The sequence below is a fragment of the Glandiceps talaboti genome, chromosome 15, assembly GCF_964340395.1.
Source record: "Glandiceps talaboti chromosome 15, keGlaTala1.1, whole genome shotgun sequence".
Lineage (NCBI taxonomy): Eukaryota > Metazoa > Hemichordata > Enteropneusta > Spengelidae > Glandiceps > Glandiceps talaboti.
The window spans coordinates 9,388,641-9,413,521 of NC_135563.1; the positions used below are offsets into that span (position 1 = coordinate 9,388,641).

At 35.0% G+C, this 24,881-nt stretch overlaps 1 long non-coding RNA gene across 1 annotated transcript; it reads right to left on the minus strand.

Moving 5' to 3' along the window:
• Positions 1 to 1,779: 1,779 nt before the first annotated feature.
• LOC144446797 (uncharacterized) lies at positions 1,780 to 15,145 on the minus strand. Its single transcript, XR_013481976.1, has 3 exons — positions 15,071 to 15,145; positions 14,449 to 14,622; positions 1,780 to 2,165 (listed from the first exon to the last, which is right to left on the minus strand). It is a non-coding gene; the product is annotated as an uncharacterized LOC144446797 (long non-coding RNA).
• Positions 15,146 to 24,881: the final 9,736 nt, after the last annotated feature.

Here is a 24,881-nt window from a genome sequence, read left to right on the forward strand (position 1 = left end):
ATTATACAGTACTGATATACATTGTTGAAATCACATGCTGTGAGGAAGTTGAGGAGAATTTGACAGCTCACAAATTGCAGAAAACTGTTGATTGATTGTTTTCGGAAGCAATGATCAAATCAGACATCCTCGTGATCTTGCTAAATAAAACTGTCACTTATTGAAAAGAAGCCTAGCGCTCGTTTAGTACCGTCTGTCGATTTAAATCTTACCAGCAATTTTGGGATAATAATCGAACGTAGGGCGAATACATCTGGGGTTGGGGCGGATGATGATGATGTAGGTTGTAGTTTTCAGATATTTGAAGAAGTAGAAAAATTATTTGATTTTATTATTTGGTGGTTTGTAGCTAAAAGTTATAAAAAAATATACCATTGCCAAATGACGTCATTAGCGTCCCCACATGAAATGAATTAACGATGACAATAGTTTTGCAATATGGATAGAGCTACAGTTTTTAGGTTTGAACAGTAGTTGGTGAACATTGCTAAGCTGTGAGCAGGATTACCCAGTAACAACGAAGATATCATTTTGTTTCACATCATCATCTAATATAGAACCACAACCGTGTACGTTCAAGTAGGTAGGAATTATACTGTTCTTCACCTTTAACCCAAATCCAAAGCCGCATTCTGTAATTTGTCTCTCAATCAATGTATTTTCAACGACCCTTGTAGCGATAGTATAGTTGCACTGTCTTTCAAGGACTTATAATATTGAACTTTGTAGAATTTCAAGTCATTTCCAATGTAGGTCTTTAGGGTAATGAATGAATGAATGAATGGATGCCTGATCTGTCGTGACACTATCCCAAATACTGGATTACATATTAAGTTTTTGTTATCCTCATAAGGATAATACTAACATGTGAGTTTCTACTCTCAGTCTCTCTAGTAAAAATATAACTTTGGTCGCAATATGAGCATTTCTCCCGATTAGAATTGTGATTATCCATGTCATGAATGCAATCATCGACAACGTTGTAGTCATCTTTAGGAAAGGGGCGAATGTTAACGAGTTACGACAGCTAGACTTTCACACCCATTTTGTGACTGAATATATACATTTGATAATTAGTTTTTTAGTCTTTGAGGAGTTTATGATTATAATTTGAATCTGCCAGGATACACCTGTACCCATAGTCGAGTTCCTACACGACGCGTTACGATTACTACCATCATCCCCACTCGCGTATGGGGAAAGTCCTTATTCTGACACAGAAATATGTGCCCCCCCCCCCCCGACTCCATTCATACAAACGTGATGACTTTATCGCATCCCCACATGATTTTAGTCTCAGACTGGAGAGGTGGAATTAGGTTAATGAACAATTGTCTAAAGGAACAAACCAAACGCAACTGCCTGTCAATTTGTGATGAATAACTACTGGCATGCGTAATTTACGCTTCGCCCAGTGGGGGTAGCACATATTTCTGTGCTAGAATAAGGACTTTCCCTATACGTAAGTCCAGATGATGGTAGTTATCGTAACGCGTCGTATAAGAACTAGACTACTGTATCCATTACTCAGTCAAGTACCACCACTGGGTGGGGGTGGGGTTGTGGTGGGGGATAACCCAATAAGTTATTTGTACAATTACAGCAGTATTGATACATAATTAGAGTTTATATAGCATGTGCGTAACGTCAAATTGCGTATTCATATTTAGTGCCCATATATACCGATACATAATCATTTGCATCACACGGAAAAAATATACTTTAGAACAAATCGGACAATAAACAAGCTTGTCAATGCGTAATTATGTAAAGCATTTTCAACAGATTTAATCAAAAGGTTCATATTTAATATTTTACATACTCTTGTCCCCAGATACAGAACCGAAAACAACCCGAACTTTTTTTACAATCTTTCCAACCCTCACATTAAGGTGTCGTACATGTTATATAAGCTATTCTAGAAGGTTTGAAGACAGTTTTGAATATGGTGTGCTAGAACAAAACAACACAAATGATCGTGCAAATACAACCCCGTTTCTTCGTTTAACATATATAGTCCACGCATTTTGTTTGGAGCAAGCAGACAGACACAGATCTCTTTACTTCCTCGCTTCTTCCACGGTCATTGCCTCGAGAGTTTCCAGGAGTTTTGCCACGTTCGTACGTAAATTGTTTGCAACATCTATCAGATCTGTAACAGTTCCCTGGAAGAGAGAAAAAAAGACAAGTAAAAAAAAGGGAGAGAATATTAACACCTCTTCGGTACAAAAGGTTTCACTCTCAGCAGAAAAAAAAGCCAAAGGCTCGTAGACTTAAAATGCCAGAGTAGAATTGTCTTAATTGAGTTCAGATAAAACGCCTTGATAGATAAGGAAGTGAATTTCAATGGTCTATCCATCATAGATCGATACGATCATATAACACGCTTGTATCTCATTGCATTCTTGTTATCTGCCGGATTCATCGTCCGTTCCTCTCATGAAAGTAAACACCTCGACACAGAAGCGGAGATGACAACTTATATATTATTTAGTATTTAATCCATCCCTGATTGCATTGTCCAAATGACGCTCCCCCGTGCCTCTTACAAAACAAAATATCCCATAATACGTGGCTTCAGATTGTTTCTCGTTTCTGTCGGGTCTTTTCAACATTGATGACAAATATGGATTGTCCACACTAGTGTTCCGACCAATAGAATTTTTGATAGTAATCTTTACGGTCCGGATATAGGTTTTGCGGATTGAAGTTGTTCGGTGTAAAGATCAGCCTTTTGGGGGGGGGGGGGGGGCGTACGCAATACTACCGAGGTCTCAAATCCAAACAGTATAGGTTTTATCATACGCCTTATGTAGCATTTGAAGCTGCATAAAGAAATCATGTCCCAGCTGCAGCTAACAACAATTTAACTGGCAATATAACGAATAACGAACAAATAATCAAAATTAAAAGAAAAGTCAAACTTAAAACGAGAATGATAACTACAAATCTTTAGAATTTAGAGTCCAAGCTTCCTATTGTCTATAGATGTCCTAAAACCGCTCAGTAGCCAAAACCCAACGTTTCTCATCCCATAAAATTCGCCACACCTTGTACTTCAAAATCCAAGCGTTATTTTCTTCTAGTAATAAACACAACATTCATCATAACATTTGTAATTACAACAACACGTAATACACTGGGGTCTCAATGTTTAATTACTTGTAATGGTTCAATCCACAACAGAAATGTTAACGAGTTATTTTTTTGTAATTAGTCAAACTGTACAATCACATTTTTAGCTATGCTATAAAACAACTTATAGCCAAATGGGAGGATATACATACCACCTGTCGAGTGATCATTACTCATAAAACACACACAACTAACTGTGTTGAGATGTGTGTTCTCGTTTATATAGCTTAGTTAAGTATACGCCAGGGACGTGAAACTAAACGAGTTTATATACTTTATTGTGTGTGTGTCCACGGAGGATTTTATTTCTCTTTATTTACCCTTTTCCTTCTTTTGCATAATAGCATCATGAAGTCTGTACTTAAAGACTGTGATATGAATCTACAAGTCTTAGAAGTAACGGTAATTTGTATCACTGCTAGTCTTGTTGGTTAGTACAATTTGCTGGACACTTATAAGTATTGACCGTCTTATAATCATAGACTGGCTTTAGACTTAATCATTTTTTAATTCACAAATAATAGATGACAAATTTCAATTTTAAAAAAGGCCTAACAAAAAGGATCCCTCTGAAATGATAATAAAAACTATAGCCATACACAGACAGGAAAAATGCACAAAATTTCATTGGTTAATTTGTTGTTATTGGTCTTGTCGTCGTTAAATGATCAATACACAGACAGACAGACAGACAGACAGACAGACAGACAACCTAGGTACGTACCTACCTATCTCCATGCATGCATGCATGCATCCATCCATCCGTCCGTCCGTCCGTACATACATACATACATACATACATACATACATACATACATACATACATACATACATCTTCTTTACAGAGTGCAAGTTTCATCCACGATAACTCGTTTGTATGTTACAAATATTGAACAACTAGGGTTTCACTGTGACAATAACCGAGAGTTGCTTTCAACATACCAACTGATGTTCCCCATTCGTCAATACCCAGGCTAAGAAATGTCACTGCAAACGACAAAGACATGTCGTAACGGTTGTATTACTATCTGTGTTGTGTCCTTGAGATCGTAACACTACATTCAAACAGACACAAGAGACCATCTTAGTTTGCTTTTGACACTCATCCAGTGAAATCACACACTAGTTTCCTTTAAAGCTCCATAGAGGGAATTATGATGCTGTATTCTTTAACTTAGTGAGTATGTGTACGGTTATGACCTTACATTTAAGAGAGACTCGGTCCCAATACAAGTTATTCCTGCATTTCGATGGATTACTCGTCACTTATCACCAACAATTTCGTATGAATCTATCATTTCCCCTGAATTGACACTAATTCAAAGTGTAGCGTGCTTTTATTGTCATGTCTTCAACGCCAACGCCTTGGGCAATCTCCTTCAAAAAAAGGCCAAATTAAAATGACACCCTTCATATTCTATTTCTCAAGATGAATATGGATTAACACCATGAGTGGAATGCTATTAGTCCGTCTATAATGTAGGTTTGGAAATGTCCATATTAAAAGTAGTTACTTACAGCCTCAAATCCCTCACTTGTGTTGGCAATTATATGCCCTAATTGCTAACAACACTTTGGGACTAGGGATTTAAGAACTGACATTTAGTAGTAATTATGAAAATATCTTGAGCTGATGAACTGGAAATAAGTCATTGGGTCGAATAATAGAGAGATTTAACGTGTTGTAGAAAGATGTCCTAATATTCCCGCATAACGATATACGACCCTAATATGATAATGTATGTATGTATGTATGTATGTATGTATGTATGTATGTATGTATGTATGTATGTATGTATGTATGTATGTATGTGTGTGTGTGTGTGTGTATGTACGTACGTACGTACGTACGTACGTACGTATGTATGTATGTATGTATGTATGTATGTATGTATGTATGTATGTATGTATGTATGTACGTATGTATGTATGTGTGTGTATATACCCACAGACACACATACACATATAAATGTGTGTGTGTGTATATATATATATATATATATATATATATATATATATATATATATATATATATATATATATATACAGACAATGAAGAATATACAATGACTTTCGCATCTGTTCAAAATATACTCTGATTCTTAAGATCTTGTATTTTTAACTTACAATCTATGCCATGTGTGTTTTATAGAAGTTCTTTATATCTATTTTGAAAACACTTGAATAAATATTGCTGGTTTAAAGTATCACCTCTCGTAATGGTTCACAACAGTACGTCAAGTTAATATTAAATAATATTTAAATCTTCATGTCTGTGAGGGACTAAAACTTGAATTGTTTTGACGCACTAGTATATTTATTTGAGATCTTCGTGTCAGTGCTGGAGATAAACCAGAATTTGTCGAGTTTGACTCAACAGATATTTTGGAAGGAACTTGTATGATAAGAAAGAACTTTCCTATAAAAACTAAGTTAAGAATCACATCTGAAGTGTCACTCAATCAGTGTCTGGAGCAACCATGTTTCATCCGACGTGAGGTTTACCTTTTAACGGTGCCATTAGCTGCGTTGATTTACAGCTAAAATGATGTTGGCTTGGTATTTCATTCATGTAACATGACATTTACAGCTAAAATGGCGTTGGTTTGGTTTGGTGTTTCTCTCACGCAGCATGACATTTTTACACACACTCGGACAACTTATAATGCACAGAAATAACCACATAGTTGCCGTGCACAGTGGGGTTGTAGAAGTAATCAAGTTGAAATGTTGATTATCAGTTAGAAAATAAACAATTCCAGTCATTAAAATCATCAAGTCCATTGAGTCGATTGAGTGAAACACCAAGCCAACGTCATTGTAGCTGTAGTTAAAATGACTGAAAGCGTACTATGTGGATGTTAATGTATACATCTATAAATTGTCAGAATTAATGACTCAAATCAAATTATACTTCTGTGCGCATGTGCGAAACTAATCAAAGGATTGTGTGTCGTCTCCGGACTAATTATTTGGTTACTACATTCATGTCTAGACTAATTCTTTTGAAAAAGGTCACGTATTTTCAATTTATTTTATTAAATTCTGAAGTTAACATAAACAAAACTTGTTCAATTAAAAAAAAAACCTCTTGTACCATCAACGATTATCGCTTTTCCTAGCAATAGACTATTCATAAACAGATAAATTACTCGCTCGGGTTAGATCGAGTTTCAAATTGGCTCCCTTACTCGTGAGAGAGTCAAATGTTTACTTTGCTTATGATATGCATACAGATTTTTCTTTTTCAGAATGTATATATAAATATGATGTGGTATATCTGAAAAGGACACGTTTATTACTCTGAGCGTCATAACTTGATTTCAAATTTAGTGTCAATTTGAAAGTATTCCTCCTTGTACAGGCAACCCCAGCTTGCTCCTCTTACGAAAGAATCAACCCCAGCTTGCTCCTCTAACGAAAGAATCAAGCTGATTCTTATCATAATCACTGCTCTCTTCTTGCAAGACATCTGGAAAGGTCAAGAACTTATCTTCAATCATTCACAGTCCCATCGGATCATACGAAGGTAAACTTACAACACTAGGATCGAGAATTAATGTCATTTCTCTCAAGAGACTTTGGAAGGGTAAAGGATGGAATTAGTATGTATGGCTGCTCTCGTCCCCTAAAGAAAGATGCAGTTGCTTTTCAATGGAACCCACTGCACATGTGTATAAGCCCAACCAATTATATTTGGAATGGTTCACCTCAAGAATAGAATTGAATTGTAACTGAGTTGTAATGTATGTATGTATGTATGTATGTATGTATGTATGTATGTATGTATGTATGTATGTATGTAATAAACTATATCTATATATATTTATCTATGTACATATCTATGTACCTATCTATGTATATATCTATGTATCTATGTAAAATGTATGCATGTGACTTACATTCCCTTGAAATTCAGAAAACAAGCTATCGTGAGAAGTTTCTAAGAAGGGTGTCATGATGTCATCATGTCGAAAAGTCTTTTACATGCATGTATTTTCACAGCTACGAGTATGCTTGCTTTGTTATGATATTGTTCGTACAAACTTTTTTATTTTTCTTTACCCTAAGTCGCAAAAGTACAAACCCTACAATATTTTACAACAATTGTACGTTAACATGAATAAGTAACGCTATCCTAAATTGTTACACCTTTGCCCCGATATAACATTGTGAATGGATTCACATAGCAAAAGGTGATCTGTACCCGTAATGAGAAAAGAATTGCCCTGTCTACAACCACCTAAGTAATGGCATGCAGAGAGATTTCAAAGATAGGTGAGGAGAATGTGACCTCGAAGTCAGTCCAACCGATATCTCAGAGACGAGTCATTTACACATTTGGTACATGAACGTGCTCGGACATCGCTTGAAAATTGCACACAATTATCCCATTTTGCTATTAAGAAAACTTTCTTATCTACCCATAACATTTGCCGTTTAGCAACACTTACGCTAGCTAAGAGTAAGACTTAAGCAGTGTGTAAAAACCTCCTGGTTATGTATTTAGCTACACCCTTGGATCATTCTAAGGCACCGTGTAAGTCCTTGTCAGCTAATGAATCAATAAGAAAGTGTCATAGAATCTCAAAATACATATAATCCCAGCGTTAATGGAGAAAAACGTTGATTTAACGACACGATGGTTTGCAAATCTATCAGGTAAACCTAATGGTGTGTCACAGGGGCCAGGGGAATATGACCTTCAAAATAGACATTATGATCGATACAGGAAACATCGCATCTTAATCATTCAGGTCTTTATACAGCTATTAGTAAGTACTAAGTTTGTAATCAATCATATAAACTGTAAACGACCCTTTGAGATTGAGTTTTTGTCATTTAGTCAATCGACGTAGAATATTCTCACGGTAACTGTCAATGAATTACCATGATTAATTTCATTTTCTAAAAAAGAGGAATCGAGCTCATCACTTAGGAAGCGAACCTTGTAATTTATTCAAACGAGGAATTCCAGGCAAAAGTAAAATCTGAAAACAAGTACTAAATACTTACGAACTAAACAGGACCTTGTTATACTTTACCATTCAAAGTTACCACATTTGGTAATACTCTTCGTGAATTTCAATGGGAAATAAGTTACAATATTCTATATACAAACTCAAAGCTTTTTAAGATTGAAGTCATCTTTAGTGAATACAGACTCTTGTACATTTTGTCATAGAACATCGGAGACTTTGGTGCACCTGTTTGTTGAATGTGAATTTGTGAAAGCCATTCGGACTGACCTGGTTAACACTTGAGGCATTTTTTTTAATTGTCCGAGAAACCCTACATCTTTAAGCTTAAAGAACAAAACCCAATGTTTAACATATTAAAATTAGAGGTTAAACAGGTACAGAAATTAGAACACGTTATTTCAACGAGAAATACTACATACCTACCTACCTACCTACCTACCTACCTACATACATACATACATACATACATACATACATACATACATACATACATACATACAGTACCGTAGCCTGCGGGGGGGGGGCAAGGGGGGGGGCAGCTGCCCCTGAGATTTTGGAAAAGAAAAGAAAGAAAAAACGCTACTTTTTGAATACATAGCGATGTTATTAAAATCGTTATTTACATGACGATTCCAAGCATACGCGATTTAAATTGATGGTGTACTATTGACTGTACACTGATTCCTCGCTAATATGTATCTTATATCGCTATTGTACGCTGGCTTAACTTTGACTAAAATGTGTCCATTAAAAAAACTGTTTGCAACAAATTAAAAGAAGTGCGCACACTGTGCATTTTCCTCGAGTAACAGAAGTCTTGAAAGTCTCCTGCATTTGAAGATAGCGAGTCGCAATTATAATGTCAACGAGTGAAACTCCAAAATTAGACGGAAAAAGTCGTTCAACGTGAGGTCGCCTGCTATGCTGCATGCAGTGACTCCGAAGATGCGCTCGATCTTATATTAAAATATTTCATACTGATAAAACGGCAGATCTGTTTTTGAAATATTTGGTGGCCCTGAAAAATATTAAACTAGGTAAGCAGTTTAAGATCCCTTCTTTGAAGATACACTTTCAATAATTGTGTTCGACTTTGTCTTTGGTTAATATGTTGTTTGATATAATTATCTCATTACACTGACACTACCGTTATTCCGCAATTCATTTTGAAGCGATAATTTGGTATGGAAAAATCTGGATTTGTAAACAGAGCTGTACCTTCGACATCAAAATCCAAACTTCCATTTCTATTATAATGATGATGACAAGGAGAATCCACTGAGTTCACCTTGGGTTCCAAAATAAACGCGGCCATAAAAGTTTTAGGAGTCGGTAAAGAAAATTATTATTTTGTTGTGTTACTTATGAGAAAGCACCATCCATTTTTTTCACTTTGAATGTGACATCTTTTCGGCAACTACTTTGAAAGATACGACATTAGGCCAGAAAAAATGAAAAAGCTGTTCAACCTATCGATATATTTTTTTCTGGTACGAGCAATATATCCTCATGCATTGTTTTCAAAATTAAGGATATGTCAATAGTTCATGTAACAATACACATTTGAGTCTATTCCAAATAATATAATATCTTATACAGTGATTACTTGGCTCTGATGATGCATACAAACATGAATTAAGATTAAATCAAGCTGTATGCAAATTATATGTAGATTAGCACCTTTCTAAATTTTAAATGCATGATTGCACCAAGACAAAGTGCTGCCCCCCTTGGCAATTTGGTCAGGCTACGGCCCTCAGTGACATACATACATACATACATACATACATACATACATACATACATACATACATACATACATACATACATACAACAAAACAAACCAAGACAATTTATCGGTGTTATTGGCGATAAACACACAACTATATATTATATATATGTCGGATTGAGGTAATTGCTTGCGTTAGAGATTTCTTAAATTGAGAGTAAAATTTAACGATTGTATGGATTGCCACTCGACCATTCAATATTACTGTATTTATTAGCAATTTGACTGAACTGTTGTAATGTTATAAAATACTAATTTTGGCCGTGGATGAAGGGTGAAGTCTAATATCGGCCTAATCTGTTCAGTATTAACTGTCTTAATGTGATGTATGTCCCTCAAACAATGCATAGATAGAATCATATGAAATCATATAGGGCAAGTACGAATAAAGGTTTCTAAGTTAATATTTAACTAAACTGTCTGTAACGTTGACTCTCATTGTGTCGGTTATAATTCGTCTCTATCATTCATTCTAATAGTACCCTAGAGATAAAATCGCCATTTTAATGTCTTACTATTTCGTGATTTCAAGATTTTGATGAGGATGACTAATCGAGGCAATAAAACTCCGACAAAATCACTTGTAATGTGGACACAGACAGACGGACGGACGGACGGACGGACGGACGGACAGACTGACAGACAGACGGACAGACAGACAGACAGACATACAGACAGACGGACGGACGGACGGACACAATCACACACACACATATATATATATATATATATATATATATATATATATATATATTCAAACGAAATCAAAGAAAGAACCCTTTTTCCATAAAACTTATTTCTGCAATGGCAGGTGATCAAGAAATTCAAATTTGTAAATCACACGTTGTATGTTTTTATTAAACCAGTGCACTCATTGTTACTCATGACACTCGTAATTCATGCTATATCTGGAATATTACGACCACTAAATTATAATTATCAAGCCACATGTATCCTTTCAACTTCTTAACTTTATATATGTCTCGGTGGTCTGCCATGATACACGATCTATTTGTAAGAGCCTCACCGGATATATAAATCCACAGAATGTAAATTTTACGACTTGTGCTTAATTACAGTTTGCTGTAATTTAAACATTCAGGGGATTACTTTAAAAAAAAAAAGCTTCCCACCCTGGGTACCTGCTGGATTTTAATGTCATAATTTTGTCTTGTGGCATATTCCATGAACATCATGGGTTGAATATTAGCAAGGTAATATTGGGTCTTTACTTTATTGTGCGATCATTACGTATGCAAATCACCTAATTATTAACGGACATGATACTTTAAATGCGGTTGGTTAAGTTGAACGGAAAGTGACGCCAGTCGTACATTTTAATGTGCTGTATAATGCTGATCGAAAGAATAGAAGTACGAGTAAACACGTGATAGCTATTCTCTTTTTTTTGACGAGAGTGCAATTATTTGAATCTACAGAAGCGTCCTTACTTATCCACGTGAAATCATTTTTCAGTCATGTCGTAAATCACAGCCTCTTTTCAGGACACCGTCCAAGACGCGCCGTTTATTTCGCAGTGTCGCGGAAGAAATAACAGCTCTGGTTTGCGAAAATGGTTCTAGTATGACACAGGGGTTGTATTCTTGAGGCGATGTATGAGTACCCTATTACACGACATGTCATACGACAACTCGGTCCAAGCTGTGACCAGCTCTACCTATGTTTAATCCCAGACGACATGATAGTCCGAGATTTTATATAGTACTGTTGCGATAATTTGTGCCCTTCCCTACAATGATTCTTTGTGTGATTTTCACTTTAGAATACAAGTTAATTTCCACAAATAACATAAGTCTTTTTTTGTGTGGGACCTGCTGTATAAATAAGACAATATTCATTCTGTCAATCATTAAGTGACCGCATCATTATTATAGCAAACGTTGTATGGTGATGAATCACAGCACGTATAGTGATGCAGACGATCAATCAATCAATCAATCAATCAATCAATCAATCAATCAATCAATCAATCAATCAATCAATCAATCAATCAATCAATCAATCAATCAATCAATCAAGTCATTTATAAAGCGCCAGTAGCCAAGTAAACTTCAGAGATGTTATGCAATTAAGTATACTTGTTGAAAGTTCTGCTGAAAAGATATGTGTTAAGGTTCTTCCTAAAAGAACAAGCTGTGGGGCTTTTGACGTATTTCCAGTGGTAAAGTGTGGACGACATTATCATTTAAGAATCATCAAACACAAATATAACACCATACAGTGGGTGGGTGTATCAATCAATTGAATAACCGAATGCTGTAAACGGGGTTTTTTGCGCATTATATTGACGTGTTTAGAGATGGTTAGTGAATTGTTTGTTTGACTGTAAACATGCATTACTTTTTAATCATATTTCAATTACCTTCTCCGGTTATTGACTACAAACGCTTATTTTCTCGAAGTGCAAAGTACAATGTAAGCTTTAAGAAACTTGTGCAAGGAGTGTCGCGTTATATATGGTTCAATAACTTCAAGCTCTCTTTGATATAGCTTAGAAGGAGTTTCAGTAAGACAATACAACACTTTTACAATTTCAACAATTTCTCCTATAAAACACGATATTTATGTTGCGTTTAATAATTGTAATGATAAAGTATTGACTATTTGTAACAAAAACACCGCAAACCTTATAAAATTAAACATTAACCTTTCTGCGCCAACTGTGTAAACCTTAAAAACTTAGGGATTTGCATATTGATGAAGTAATTTGCATATGGATAAGGTTTTAACATTTAATTGGCCGCATGATACTAACAAAATGTTTACTGAAGATATGATTAGATCGTACACTCGCTGTTTGGATTATCGGTTTCCCCATGAAACATCGGAGCAGGTGGTATATATTCTATACTGGGATTCCCGTGGGTATCGTAATTTCAAGTTTCCAATGTTGCATCATGTTTTGGTACTGTAATGGTCAGACGGTTTTATAGCATTCAATTATCGGCGATGATGACTAAAATGGTCAAGTAATCTTACACATTTAAAAACATTGTGTAGATAGTCTTATCCAGGTTGCATTTGCTTTGCTTACGTCATTAATATCAACCCTATCAATCTAAAAAGAATGAGTAAGGTAATTCTGGCTGTTCAAATGTACAAAATTTAATATAATTTCACCATTTTGCTTTTTTTAATCGATTGATATAACTCTTCAAATAAATGACTCTTTATATAATATACCAAAATCTCATTACGTCATTTCATGTGGTTTGAGAGATGACTCGGGCAATTACTTGGCGTTCTACAAAACTTCAAGTAAAGTTATATCTCACTGAACACAATATTCAGCTTCAGCTTCAAGTTTGGTTTTAATGTTTTTATATCGAATATTATTATTTGTCCAATGAGGAGAAAAATGTCATCGGATTCCTAGAATTAAATTTTTATAAACGCTTAATGCCATTTGTTTAGAAAGTAAGGGGCTTTCTTCAATCGTTAAAAATGTGCATGACAAGATAAAAATATCCTCAGGTGATTGTGATGCGAGTGACGTTTACGCACTGTTTCCTAAGGGTAACACGACGTAATGATAGGTTTGTATGTACGATTATTTTCGATCATACATTTGACATTATCTTTAGGATCTACAATGTACGTTTACGACACGCATGCTTGATTCGCTGTACATATGGTGCACACTTTAAAACTATATAACTATGTTCAAGTCGTTGTAACTGAGCAAATTGTATAAGACATCAAGGCAAGTTTTATTTTCGTCACTTGTTTGTCACAATTTATTGTTCTAACTTGTTCCTAGTTAGATTAGATTTCACCATAAGTTAGATATGCAAAATATAGTTTGCACAAATCACAGGAATGAACAGGATTAAAGAACTATCTAAATATAACATTGGATATAAATGCAAAATGATAGAACATGAAAATAACACAAACTTTGATATTCAGTAAGTCTAGTCTTCACTCCAGATTCGTTTACATGACCATGTATATCTGAGATTTACAAAAACGTTCTTGATGGAAATTGTTCTCCTTTGTCAAAGTTTTTTTTAAAAAAAGCTTGAGGATATTCCATATTCCATGGAATGGATTTGTCCTTAAATGGCAGATGTTGCCAAATTTGCTACGACGCAAGTGAAGTGACAAGCAGAAACAAAAGTTTGATAAAATAGTACACGTCTGATGTATCGCTATCGTCAAGTAGAGCGGATGTGTCATGTTAGAACATTTCCTCAGTCAGGAAAGTCCGATACGTACAAATTTCGACGCCCTTTAGATCATTTGATTGAATTTCCTTGGAAAGCCCTACAATTTCCCTTTGCCATACAAACAAGATAAATCATACATCCTGCAGTAAACATGTCTTTTTATACGATATTTATGATTTAGTTACAAATAGATCGATGTCATAAACATGCACTATAAATTAAAGTGTGTCTGATATCGCAAATTTGACTGATTCAACACATAATAAGGTCCCTGACAATAGGATTTCAATATTTTGATGAGTTTGACTAATCGAGGCAATAAAACACCGACAAAATCACTTGTATCACGTACCGTCGATATCTTCACCCCATTTTCATCGTGATCCCTCTTGCCTGGAGCCCACATTTGACTTCCTTTTCCGGAGAAATGAAGCGTTGCATCTGTCCATGAACTGAGCAGGACCAGCGACACTAGCACGATGGCACAAGTTTTACAGTCTGTCATTTTTTTCAATATCTGTGTTTTCTAGAAACCAAACAAAGAGAATCGGTGATAAAAACCAGTTTCATATGTATATAACTAAAATAAGGCAATTCATAGCAATGAAGACTATTCACTTCGCTATTCTATGTATTCCATCACTGACTTCAGATGTTCAATTCAAATGTTGAATGTTAACTTTCATACTGATTTGATCACAAAATCGACTACAGTTATAGTTCGGTAATTGCCCTTCGATTCAAGCATCTTACGTCCATAAACAAAGGGTTTATTTACAATGCCTGCCGAATTAAACGTCCACCGACTGAAGCTCATGTTTAACAGTCGCATTTGAGCAATACTCAACATCGATTTTAACAATTCTTTGAAACCGAAGAAAACGGTGAAGTCTTTGCATTATTGATTTGAGGGTGAGCATATTACCAAGTTAAAGAGTCTCAAAGATTTCGTCAAAATGAAAGATGGTACTAACCTTGAAATACTCGTAGTTCTCTCCGCAATGGTCGCGTTTTACAGCAATATGTTATAACTTCACTAGTGCCCCATATCCCCCGGTATTTATACTCTCCGTATAAGGAGAGCGTGTTACATTCATTTGCATGGGATTGACTTCCTGCATATATAATGAGCTGCTCTTCACTCTTTATTATTCAAAAGTAGCCGCCGTTTGTCCCATGAGTAAATTGAATAATAACAAGTATTAATCTGTTTACGTCAGCATATTGTCATTTGGAAAACAAGTGTAATGTTTACGGAGGTCGTGAGAGTGGGGAGGAGAGTTCAGTTCGGAGTTTTTCGTTTCTGGCATTCCCAGTTTCCTTCGTCGGCGTCTTACCTTCGAGTGTGCCATTTGTTGGCATGGAAACGACAAATCTGGTGTCTGACGCCTAAGTTTTTCGAAGTATATTGATACGAGGTGGAGTGAGAACTTCGGCTTGAATCACATTTTCTCAAATTCTTACACTTTGGACACGCACTTAAGAGTTTGCCACACTTAGCGTATTCCCAAAAGACACACAAATCCACAGGGAAGGTCATTTTCTACTTTCTGAGTGTTCATTTTCTCGCTTCATAGAGACGCCTGACGAACAAACAGAAGTTCTGAAATGCTTTGACAACTTTTGCGCAATTCATTCGAAGGATGTTTGTTGTTTCACATATCACTCAGCTCTTCAAAAAGAGTGACTCTTCGGTACAAAGTTCCTTTTGATTATATGAGTGACTTTGCTTTTACAACTCACCTCGCATGTACGTGGGTAATCGACCCTCCAATGTGTAATATACTTTGTAAATCCAACTTGAGTATGTAGTATGTGTATGCTTGGAACAAATGTAATGAAACTGCGATAGCTTTAATTTATATGGTTAACGAAATTCATTCGAACACGAGTTTTAAACACAAATTGTTCAGTCAATGTTATTGATGTAAAGTATACTGACACGTGGCCAGAATGAACTTTAACACAAACAAGTTATAGTAAATGAACCAGTGTGTAATTTTTTGGCAATTTTTTTTTAAATCAGTAAATTCAAGCTTATTTTTACCTACTCATTCTAATAAAGCGAATCTAGACGACAACCGACTACCAGTAATAAACATCGTATGTAGTCATGGGAAATGCTACCGCCTTCTCAGCATTCCTGAAATGCAGATTTGCAGTTTGACACGAATTTGACATTGTCCCTTCCGGATGTGACAAGGTGGATTCTGTGTAACCATGATACAAGAGTCCCATGGTACCTATTTTTACTGACGAATGTACATCTCAAATAATGATAAATCGCTTTTTTACACTACTCTATTTTCTTCTTTAAAAGATACTATGTAATGTCCAAAGAAGATGACGTGTTTTTCTGTTATCTCAATCTTGATAAGGAGAATCTTTAAGACCATTTTGTTTCATTTTGGTTTTAAGATAGCAGGTGTTCTTTGTTAAGACGGGAATTCCCATGTTTTCCTTCAAAATGAGCAACCAATATGCAACATACATAAATTGACATTCATCAATAAGATATACTTTGACCTATAGTAAAAATTGAATTATGAATCATAATAAATATGAATATTTACTCAGAATAAAAAAAATATATACTAATGACTTTACGCTATTATCTAACATGATATGTAAAACAAAATCAATACAAAGACGTTTTCAGAGAATTTGATAAATTATTCCTTGTCTATCAATAGAAACAAAGACATTTGAATATATTGCTAATGATCCAAATTCGAGACGAATGGCAGCCGAGTCGGTAAACAAAATATAACCATTAAGTAATATTGTCGATGAATTCATTTCATTAACACATGGTGCCCCCTAAAAAGGAAATTAGTATGTACAAATTGGCTTTGCGTAATCACAGTTTTAATTAGATCTCTCACTCCGATAAATTCTCAATTTCAAATAGTGTGAATTTAATACTGATAGTCAGAGAAGATCAGATACTCTTTAAAATGAATATGACACGTACGTATTACGAGTTGATTTGCATTTATACGCCTAATGTCCCATGATGTTTCAAACCTGTAAGGGGATAGAGTAACTATGTTTCTGTATAATATTGTAACACAGATGCGATGCGCATTATTTTAGCTAACTCATTCGTCTTGTATTTGAAATAATAAAATTGTTCAATTTATTTTTTCGTGATTTTTCGTTCGTAGGGTAATCAACTCTTCAGGGACACTGGCGGTCAAAACAAACGTGAACGAATCCTTCGTTTATTGGGTATTGCAAAAAAAATAAGGCGTAAAGCTGGGCATAAAATTATTGCTCTCCATCGAAGTTTTCTCGTTTCTGCGTCTTACAGCCCACTTGGCATAACTATATCCCGTGTCTAATTAAACGATACCATCGCTGCAGTATTATATGCAACATAATGATTGATGGTCCTAAAGGTTGTAGCGGGTCATACACCTACCTCATTGCTAGAGAGATGGTTTGTTTGTTCATCCTAAATACATTAACATCAATTTATACAATCTACGAACCATGAGTACGTACACGATTGAATGTTAGACTTTGAATTGGAAATCAAAATATAACACTAATCATTGTAATTGAGTGATTGTTCATCCTTCTCTGCTTGTATTCAGTTCAGAACTCGTCTGCTTTATTGCATTAAAGTGAGACGATTGATTAAGATGAAATTACGACTAACCGACCTCAACACAGAACATTACTCCTTGTACCTACCAATGAAAACAATTCTCCAACTGTTTAGATGCTAGAATTAGTTATCCAGATGGAAGATATTTGACAGACAGGCAGACTGACAGACAGACAGACAGACAGACAGACAGACCTACCTACCTACAGACCTACCTACCTACCTACCTACCTACCTACCTACATACATACATACATACATACATACATACATACATACATACATACATACATACATACATACATACATATACAAGGGGGAGACTGAAATTCCTCTCATAACCGGTAGCAAAATAAAACATCTTTTTATAGTATTAAAAATATGATGAATTTATGCGTGTAAATTGCACTGAGAATGGAGGAATATATATAAAATCGAACGAATGTCAACAAAAACTAGTGATAGTAGTCAAGGTGCTATCTGGTAGAAGCACAAACTCGCATACTGTCTAATGTTGAGAGGTGACTGTAAACGCGTGAAACAACGCGTGGAAAGGCTCTCTATCTGTCGCTACAAGTATTACTATCAGTAGATTGTTTATCGGCAGACGATTGTTTTACACGGGAAGAGTGTGAATTGGCGTACATGTTCGATCCCGCAGAATGAACCAGTAAACTCTACGGTTTCGTCTGTTGTGTGTGAAAGGTATGCTGATATTAGTCAGAACTCAAGTCTTATCTATAAGAGAGTATTGTTATCATCAAAAGATGTCCGTTCACGTTATCAATGCTTGATTTAAGATCTCCTTGGTTACCGATAATGTCATTCCTGCGAGGTTTGATACTGTTGGGTTAACACAGTTTACTTGACATTAATGTGTTCTCCGATATGATGTTTCACCAAACTTGAGCATAAAATCAAAATTTGTTTGCTTGATGAATGCAACTGATTAATTATGGTACCAATGGTTCATTTACTTCAAACAATAAGCGACTGTTATCTGAGTTAGCACCAAATTGTATTCCACCGGGCTTTGTGTAAAGCACGTCTCACTCGTTCAGCAATGTTATCAGTGTAGGTTAACATTTACACAATGATTTTGGCGACATTTTATCAACCATGACTCGCAGATAAAATATTCTTGGACCCTGGCTTGTCTTTGGAGTTAAATAAAAGACCCTGGCTTGTCTTTGGAGTTATATAATGACCCTAGTTTGTCTTTTTAGTCAAATAAAGTCGTTACGTGATAGAAGAATACCCTCAAAATGCACTCGTTGGAATTATTTGAGTCTGTTACAAATATCAACTTTATTCACATGTTCAAGAGAGACTCCCATACCTTTAAACATTTCATTGTTTTTTGTTGTTGTTTATTTGTTGTTGTTTATTTGTTTGTTGGTTTATTTTCTTATCATTGTTTTTTGCTTTTTGCGATATGATAGAGATAAATTTTTGTATTTATTGAAAAAAAATTGTTCATACAAATTTTTACTTTGAACATTTGCAAAGGCAGAATATCGGATTTGAGCAATTATTTCTAGTTACGTCCATATACCTAATCTACAAATTCGACAGTGTTATTCATAACCAGTTGTGCTACATATGTCTTTGGACACGCAACGAATTGAAGTTGAAGCGTTTGTTGTTTCTATGGTGACTCAAAAGCCGCTGTGATTAAGCGAAGGGGACTTTTTTATGAGTTCAGAATATTACTGAAAATACAAACGTCCATAACAGTAAACATAGCATTGCTATATACCATGAATAAAATATACTATTTTCCTGTAATACCTGGGAATGGATGCATTTTGTTTGACTGTTATGAAGGCCTGCATTATCCTTTCTTTGATAATTGTAACGTTGTGTATCCCTCATACAAGCACACTTTAAAAATAAACAATCGCAGGTCCGGAGACTGTATCAAATTCTGTATTATACGTTTAATAATATGTCATGAATACGTCATGTTTCCTTCAACTGTCGGATTTCCATTTGAATACAACCCCATCGCTCTAATACACCCCAATCTCAATCTGACTGTCGTTATTTCCTACACAAATTAAATTGAATATGACAAATGCACCAGGTACGCCATCACTGAATGCAGCTACATACCGGTGGGAAATGCTATAAATGGCGACTTTGACTCCAGCAGGAAATGTTATTCCTTTACGTTCTCTCAGGTGGAAATTTAAAAGTTAAACTCTTGTATGGCAAATATTCGGATTTTGGATGCTGTATAGAGAATATAAAACCCTAATGTATGACCACGAAATGAATATATATAAATTATATACAGCTTGAATTGTCAAGATTTCCGGCAAAAATATCTAGTAACATAAACAATAACGCAGAAATATCGGTTAGGTTCGCACTCCTATATAACCGTTTTAAAAAGGTCATATTTACTATAACTTGGTAATGGGTTGAATACTTTAGAGATAGGCGGCCAATTATTCACTGCTAGGTTATATTTACTTTCTGACGGAGCTGTATGCTGTGCTTATAAACCATTTAATATTCTAGTGACTGTGAAGTTATTTGAAGTTAATACCCGACATATGTTATCGTTAATAGATCCATTATTATAAAATTATGAGCCATGAATGTCAAGGCGAAGTTTTAGCACCATTTAGATTAGTAAGTCTTCTAAGACGCTAGTAAAACTATTGTTACATGCCAAGTCTTCTAAGACACTAGTAAAACTACTGTTACATGCCAAGTCTTCTAAGACACTAGTAAAACTACTGTTACATGCCAAGTCTTCTAAGAAACTAGTAAAACTACTGTTACATGCCAAGTCTTCTAAGAAACTAGTAAAACTACTGTTACATGCCACGTCTTCTAAGACACTAGCAAAACTACTGTTACATGCCATGTCTTCTAAGACACTAGTAAAACTACTGTTACATGCCAGGTCTTCTAAGACGCTAGTAAAACTAATGTTACATGCCAGGTCTTCTAAGACGCTAGTAAAACTACTGTTACATGCCAGGTCTTCTAAGACACAAGTAAAACTACTGTTACATGCCAAGTCTTCTAAGAAACTAGTAAAGCTACTGTTACATGCCAAGTCTTCTAAGACACTAGTAAAACTACTGTTACATGCCATGTCTTCTAAGACACTAGTGAAACTGAAGATACATGGTATAGGTAAGTCTTCTAAAAACTACAATTACATGGCACGTTTTCTAGACACTTAGTAAAACTACTATTACAAGGTAAGTCTTCTAAATGAAGACACTTAGTAAAACTACTGTTACATGGTAAGTCTTCTAAATGAAGACACGAGTAAAACTACTATTACAAGGTAAGTCTTCTAAATGAAGACACGAGTAAAACTACTATTACATGGTAAGTCTTCTAAATGAAGACACAAGTAAAACTACTATTACAAGGTAAGTCTTCTAAATGAAGACACGAGTAAAACTACTATTACATGGTAAGTCTTCTAAATGAAGACACGAGTAAAACTACTGTTACATGGTAAGTCTAATGTAAAAAGTATTTAAATAAAAGAGTTGATGTAAGATACTAAAGAAGCCTTTCATTATATAATTTTTTTAAAAGGTATATGTGCCCTTTCGGCTTCGAAATCAGATAAACTGAAACTGTTGATAGTAGTCCAGTAGTGTTAAAAGCCAGGCTTATGTTGTATTTTCACATTGTGTATGTTCCTTTAGCATTCCGAGAGTGCCGTTTCTGACATAAAATTCTCTTCCTTGGGTGTACTTTATCACATTTTATCGCCATTACAGTTCACTCGAAAAAATGCTCAAAGCTTATAGTTGGCCACTTAAAGGTCAGCTGGGAATCACTTCATGACGTGATTAGAGTTCAAATCTTGCCAGGTAAAAGCAACGAAGAGCTTGTGTGTCATCCCCTTGATGGAATGGCTGTTTTCAAATGCATTAATATGATAGAATCTGTCAGACAAGTCGTTAAATATACAACCCACTTGTAACCAAAAAAAGGTACTTTACAAAAACACATCACATATTGAAAGTTATGTGATATAAACAATGATTTGAAGAGACTGAAAGGGATAGATGAAAATTAGAAAAATAATGAATATAATTTCACATAATTATTAATGTTACTATAGAGTGTCGTATTGTACATTTGTCTCTGAGATAGTAAAATGAATTAATGTAATCAACATCAGAAAGTAATCATCTGGGTATCATTCTAACCTACATCATTGAAACATACACATCAAAAGTTTTGATGAAATGACAGTATTTTATTGTGCTTGGGCATAGCAATATCTTTTCGGAACAGCTTTAATTTTGGTACCTGTAAATGACGCTGTCGCAACGCTAGACAGAAGCAATTATAGCATTCCTCGTAGGATTTGGTACTGAGCTAAGATATTTACAAATATTGAAAGATTGTAATGCCATCGTGCTGAAACTCAACAACGTCTTATTAGAATTCATACCCCTTCCTACATTCACTCCTCTACTATTCTTGTCAAAGTTCACTCAACTGACAGATTTCCTTCATCACATATGACCGTTTACATTACTTTTTGAAATTTCTGAAGTCTGAAGCTTTTTAGTCAACTCGAATGCTCTCAAAGATATTTGCATATTTGATCTTGCCTGGCGGGTGTCATAATTTCTATTTCTATAGTTTAATCCATACACAATAGAAGGACCCTCAGGGTACCTTAAAGTTGCCAAATGAATGAGAATTAGTATCTATTTTGGATTTTGGATTTGGAAAACACCTTTGCTATGTTTCTCTACTTGAAAAAAACGATGTGAAATAACATATGCCAAGAGCTCTAAATTGCAAAATATCAAAAGGGAAAAGTGTCATTTTTTTTATTTTACAATAATAATTTTTTTCTTCACTTTTTGCATCTTTTTAAAATAATTTATTGAGTTGCGAACATAATTGGTATAGGTTGCTTTACACTATGTTTTCAAAGTAGAAAAACTTAGTAAAGTAGTTTTTTCAATTTAAATAAATACCTAATTTTCATCCATTTGGTAACTTTAATGAAGGCATGAAGATATACTACGAGTATCAAGTCATTCAGGAGTATACATTTAGCCTAATTAATAAAGTGTTTGGTTCCGGATAATACCCGACCCCCACCTAACTTTTTACAGCGGTTTCTAAACGTTTGTTTACGTGTTCGAGAAAATGTTAATAAAATCGCAAACATTTTGAAGATTCGTGAGAAATAGTAGATGCGGAAATTGATATCAATTTAAAAAGACAATATGAAACTGATCTTCGAATCTGTTATGGCTGTACGTCTGATGGGAAGAAACCAATAACACAGAGACCACATGCAAAGGAAGACGTATCTACCTGAACTAGACACTCACACATGTAAGAAAATTCAATTTAAATAAAAATAAAAAATCTACCTACCCCACCTATTCTAAAATTAAGTGTAATCGGAACCACACAATATTCTATGTTAGGCCTTAGGCAAAAGATTCTTATAAAGAAAGCGTTCTACTTAAGACACAAATCAAACACTCCAAGAAGTACACCTAGTATGGAAGCTCATTGCACGGGTATTTTGACTTTCTGTCACGTGATCAGCTGGTATGTCAGATGATGCCTAATTGCAAAGAAAAGTCAGTCGTTCAGAAGGTCAATAGTTAATATAACGATAATTATTTAGGATTTGCGCCTGTCTATCAAAAGTACAGCCATCTGGAAGGGGAACGGAAATCACTATTTTGCTGTCAAAAATGGTATTTTTAATATGCCATAGGTCCGCAACTACAAAGGATTTTTTTTTTAAAAATCCAAAGCTATCTATTTATTCGTTGGTTGGGACATGTTTCTAATGTCTTTGATGTCACAAAAGCATGCTAACGATGAGTGAGCAAAAAAAACGTTCTCACATACCAGCTGGATTACTCGATTATCGAATGCACCCTTTAGATTGTCTTTAAGTGTTAATGTTTTTCCTTCATTATTTTCAAATTTATGAGTTTCTTTCTTAATCTTTAGACGATGGTATGTCACGTAGGTATACCTGCGACTAGTAAGCCATGTTGACATTTTGACGAGTTAAATGTTTGAGATCTGACTTACGTAAATTTAGAATTCATGGCCTGAGTATAACGTTATGATAAATCTCGTATATGTCACTGCTGATCATATTTCAGTGACATAATTTCCTATAATAATATCGCATGCGGTTGAGCTAAAACAAAGCCCCCTCCAAAAAAAACCAAACAACAACAACAACAACAACAACAACAACAACAACAACATGGAAACAGATTCAGATTCAGATTCAGATTCAGATACTTTATGACCTTATGTATAAACACATTCGCTCCTAAGGCCAATGTAAAAAAAAGAGGACAGAAGGACGGGAGAAAAAAACAACAACATAAAAGTAAAAATCAGGACTCATTTAAAAATGACAGATGTCAGTTGATGTCATGACCGTCGTTTTAGACCTGCCATGTTAAAGAGATACTATCAATGGCTGAAAAGGTAATAGTCTAGACCTCAATTTTTTTACCTTGAAGAGCAGAAATCGGCGAAATATTCGCTATTTTTCATGTGTTAAGGCCGGTATCTTAACTCCATGTATACTGAGTCCTTAACACTTGACTGGAACAAGCTTCTCATTACGAGAGTGATATTACACTTCGATAGATCACGCGAACTATCTTAATTTGAAAATGTGTCCCCATAAGTGTTAACAGTCTAAGTAATATATGCAATCACACCTTGAATTAAGAAATCTAATTAATATGTAGAGATAGAAGGTGAAATATTTTGACCAACAGTATTGTAAGTGGCAATTAGATATGACATTGTGGTTATTATACGTCATAATTACTGAGATTATAAGGTAACTCACAGAGCATTTACAGAACATTGCGCCTATACGCTAGTTAATTAGACAATTGCATTAATCAGAATGACACTGCTTGTATATCATCTTTGTTCCAAGTTTGGATATATTTATCTAATGCTTTATTGATGTACGACTGCATCGACGAACGGACGGACGGGCAGAAGGACGAACCACGGTGTAAGTTTAGCTCAAGCAGGCTATAGCGACTCCGAGGGTTAATATAATTGTATATGAGCTCATTGCACAACTACGCGCAAGATATTCTACTCCCCATCTTGAAAAAATGAATCATTGTACGTGAATCATTTTTGTTTTGTGCTTTCAT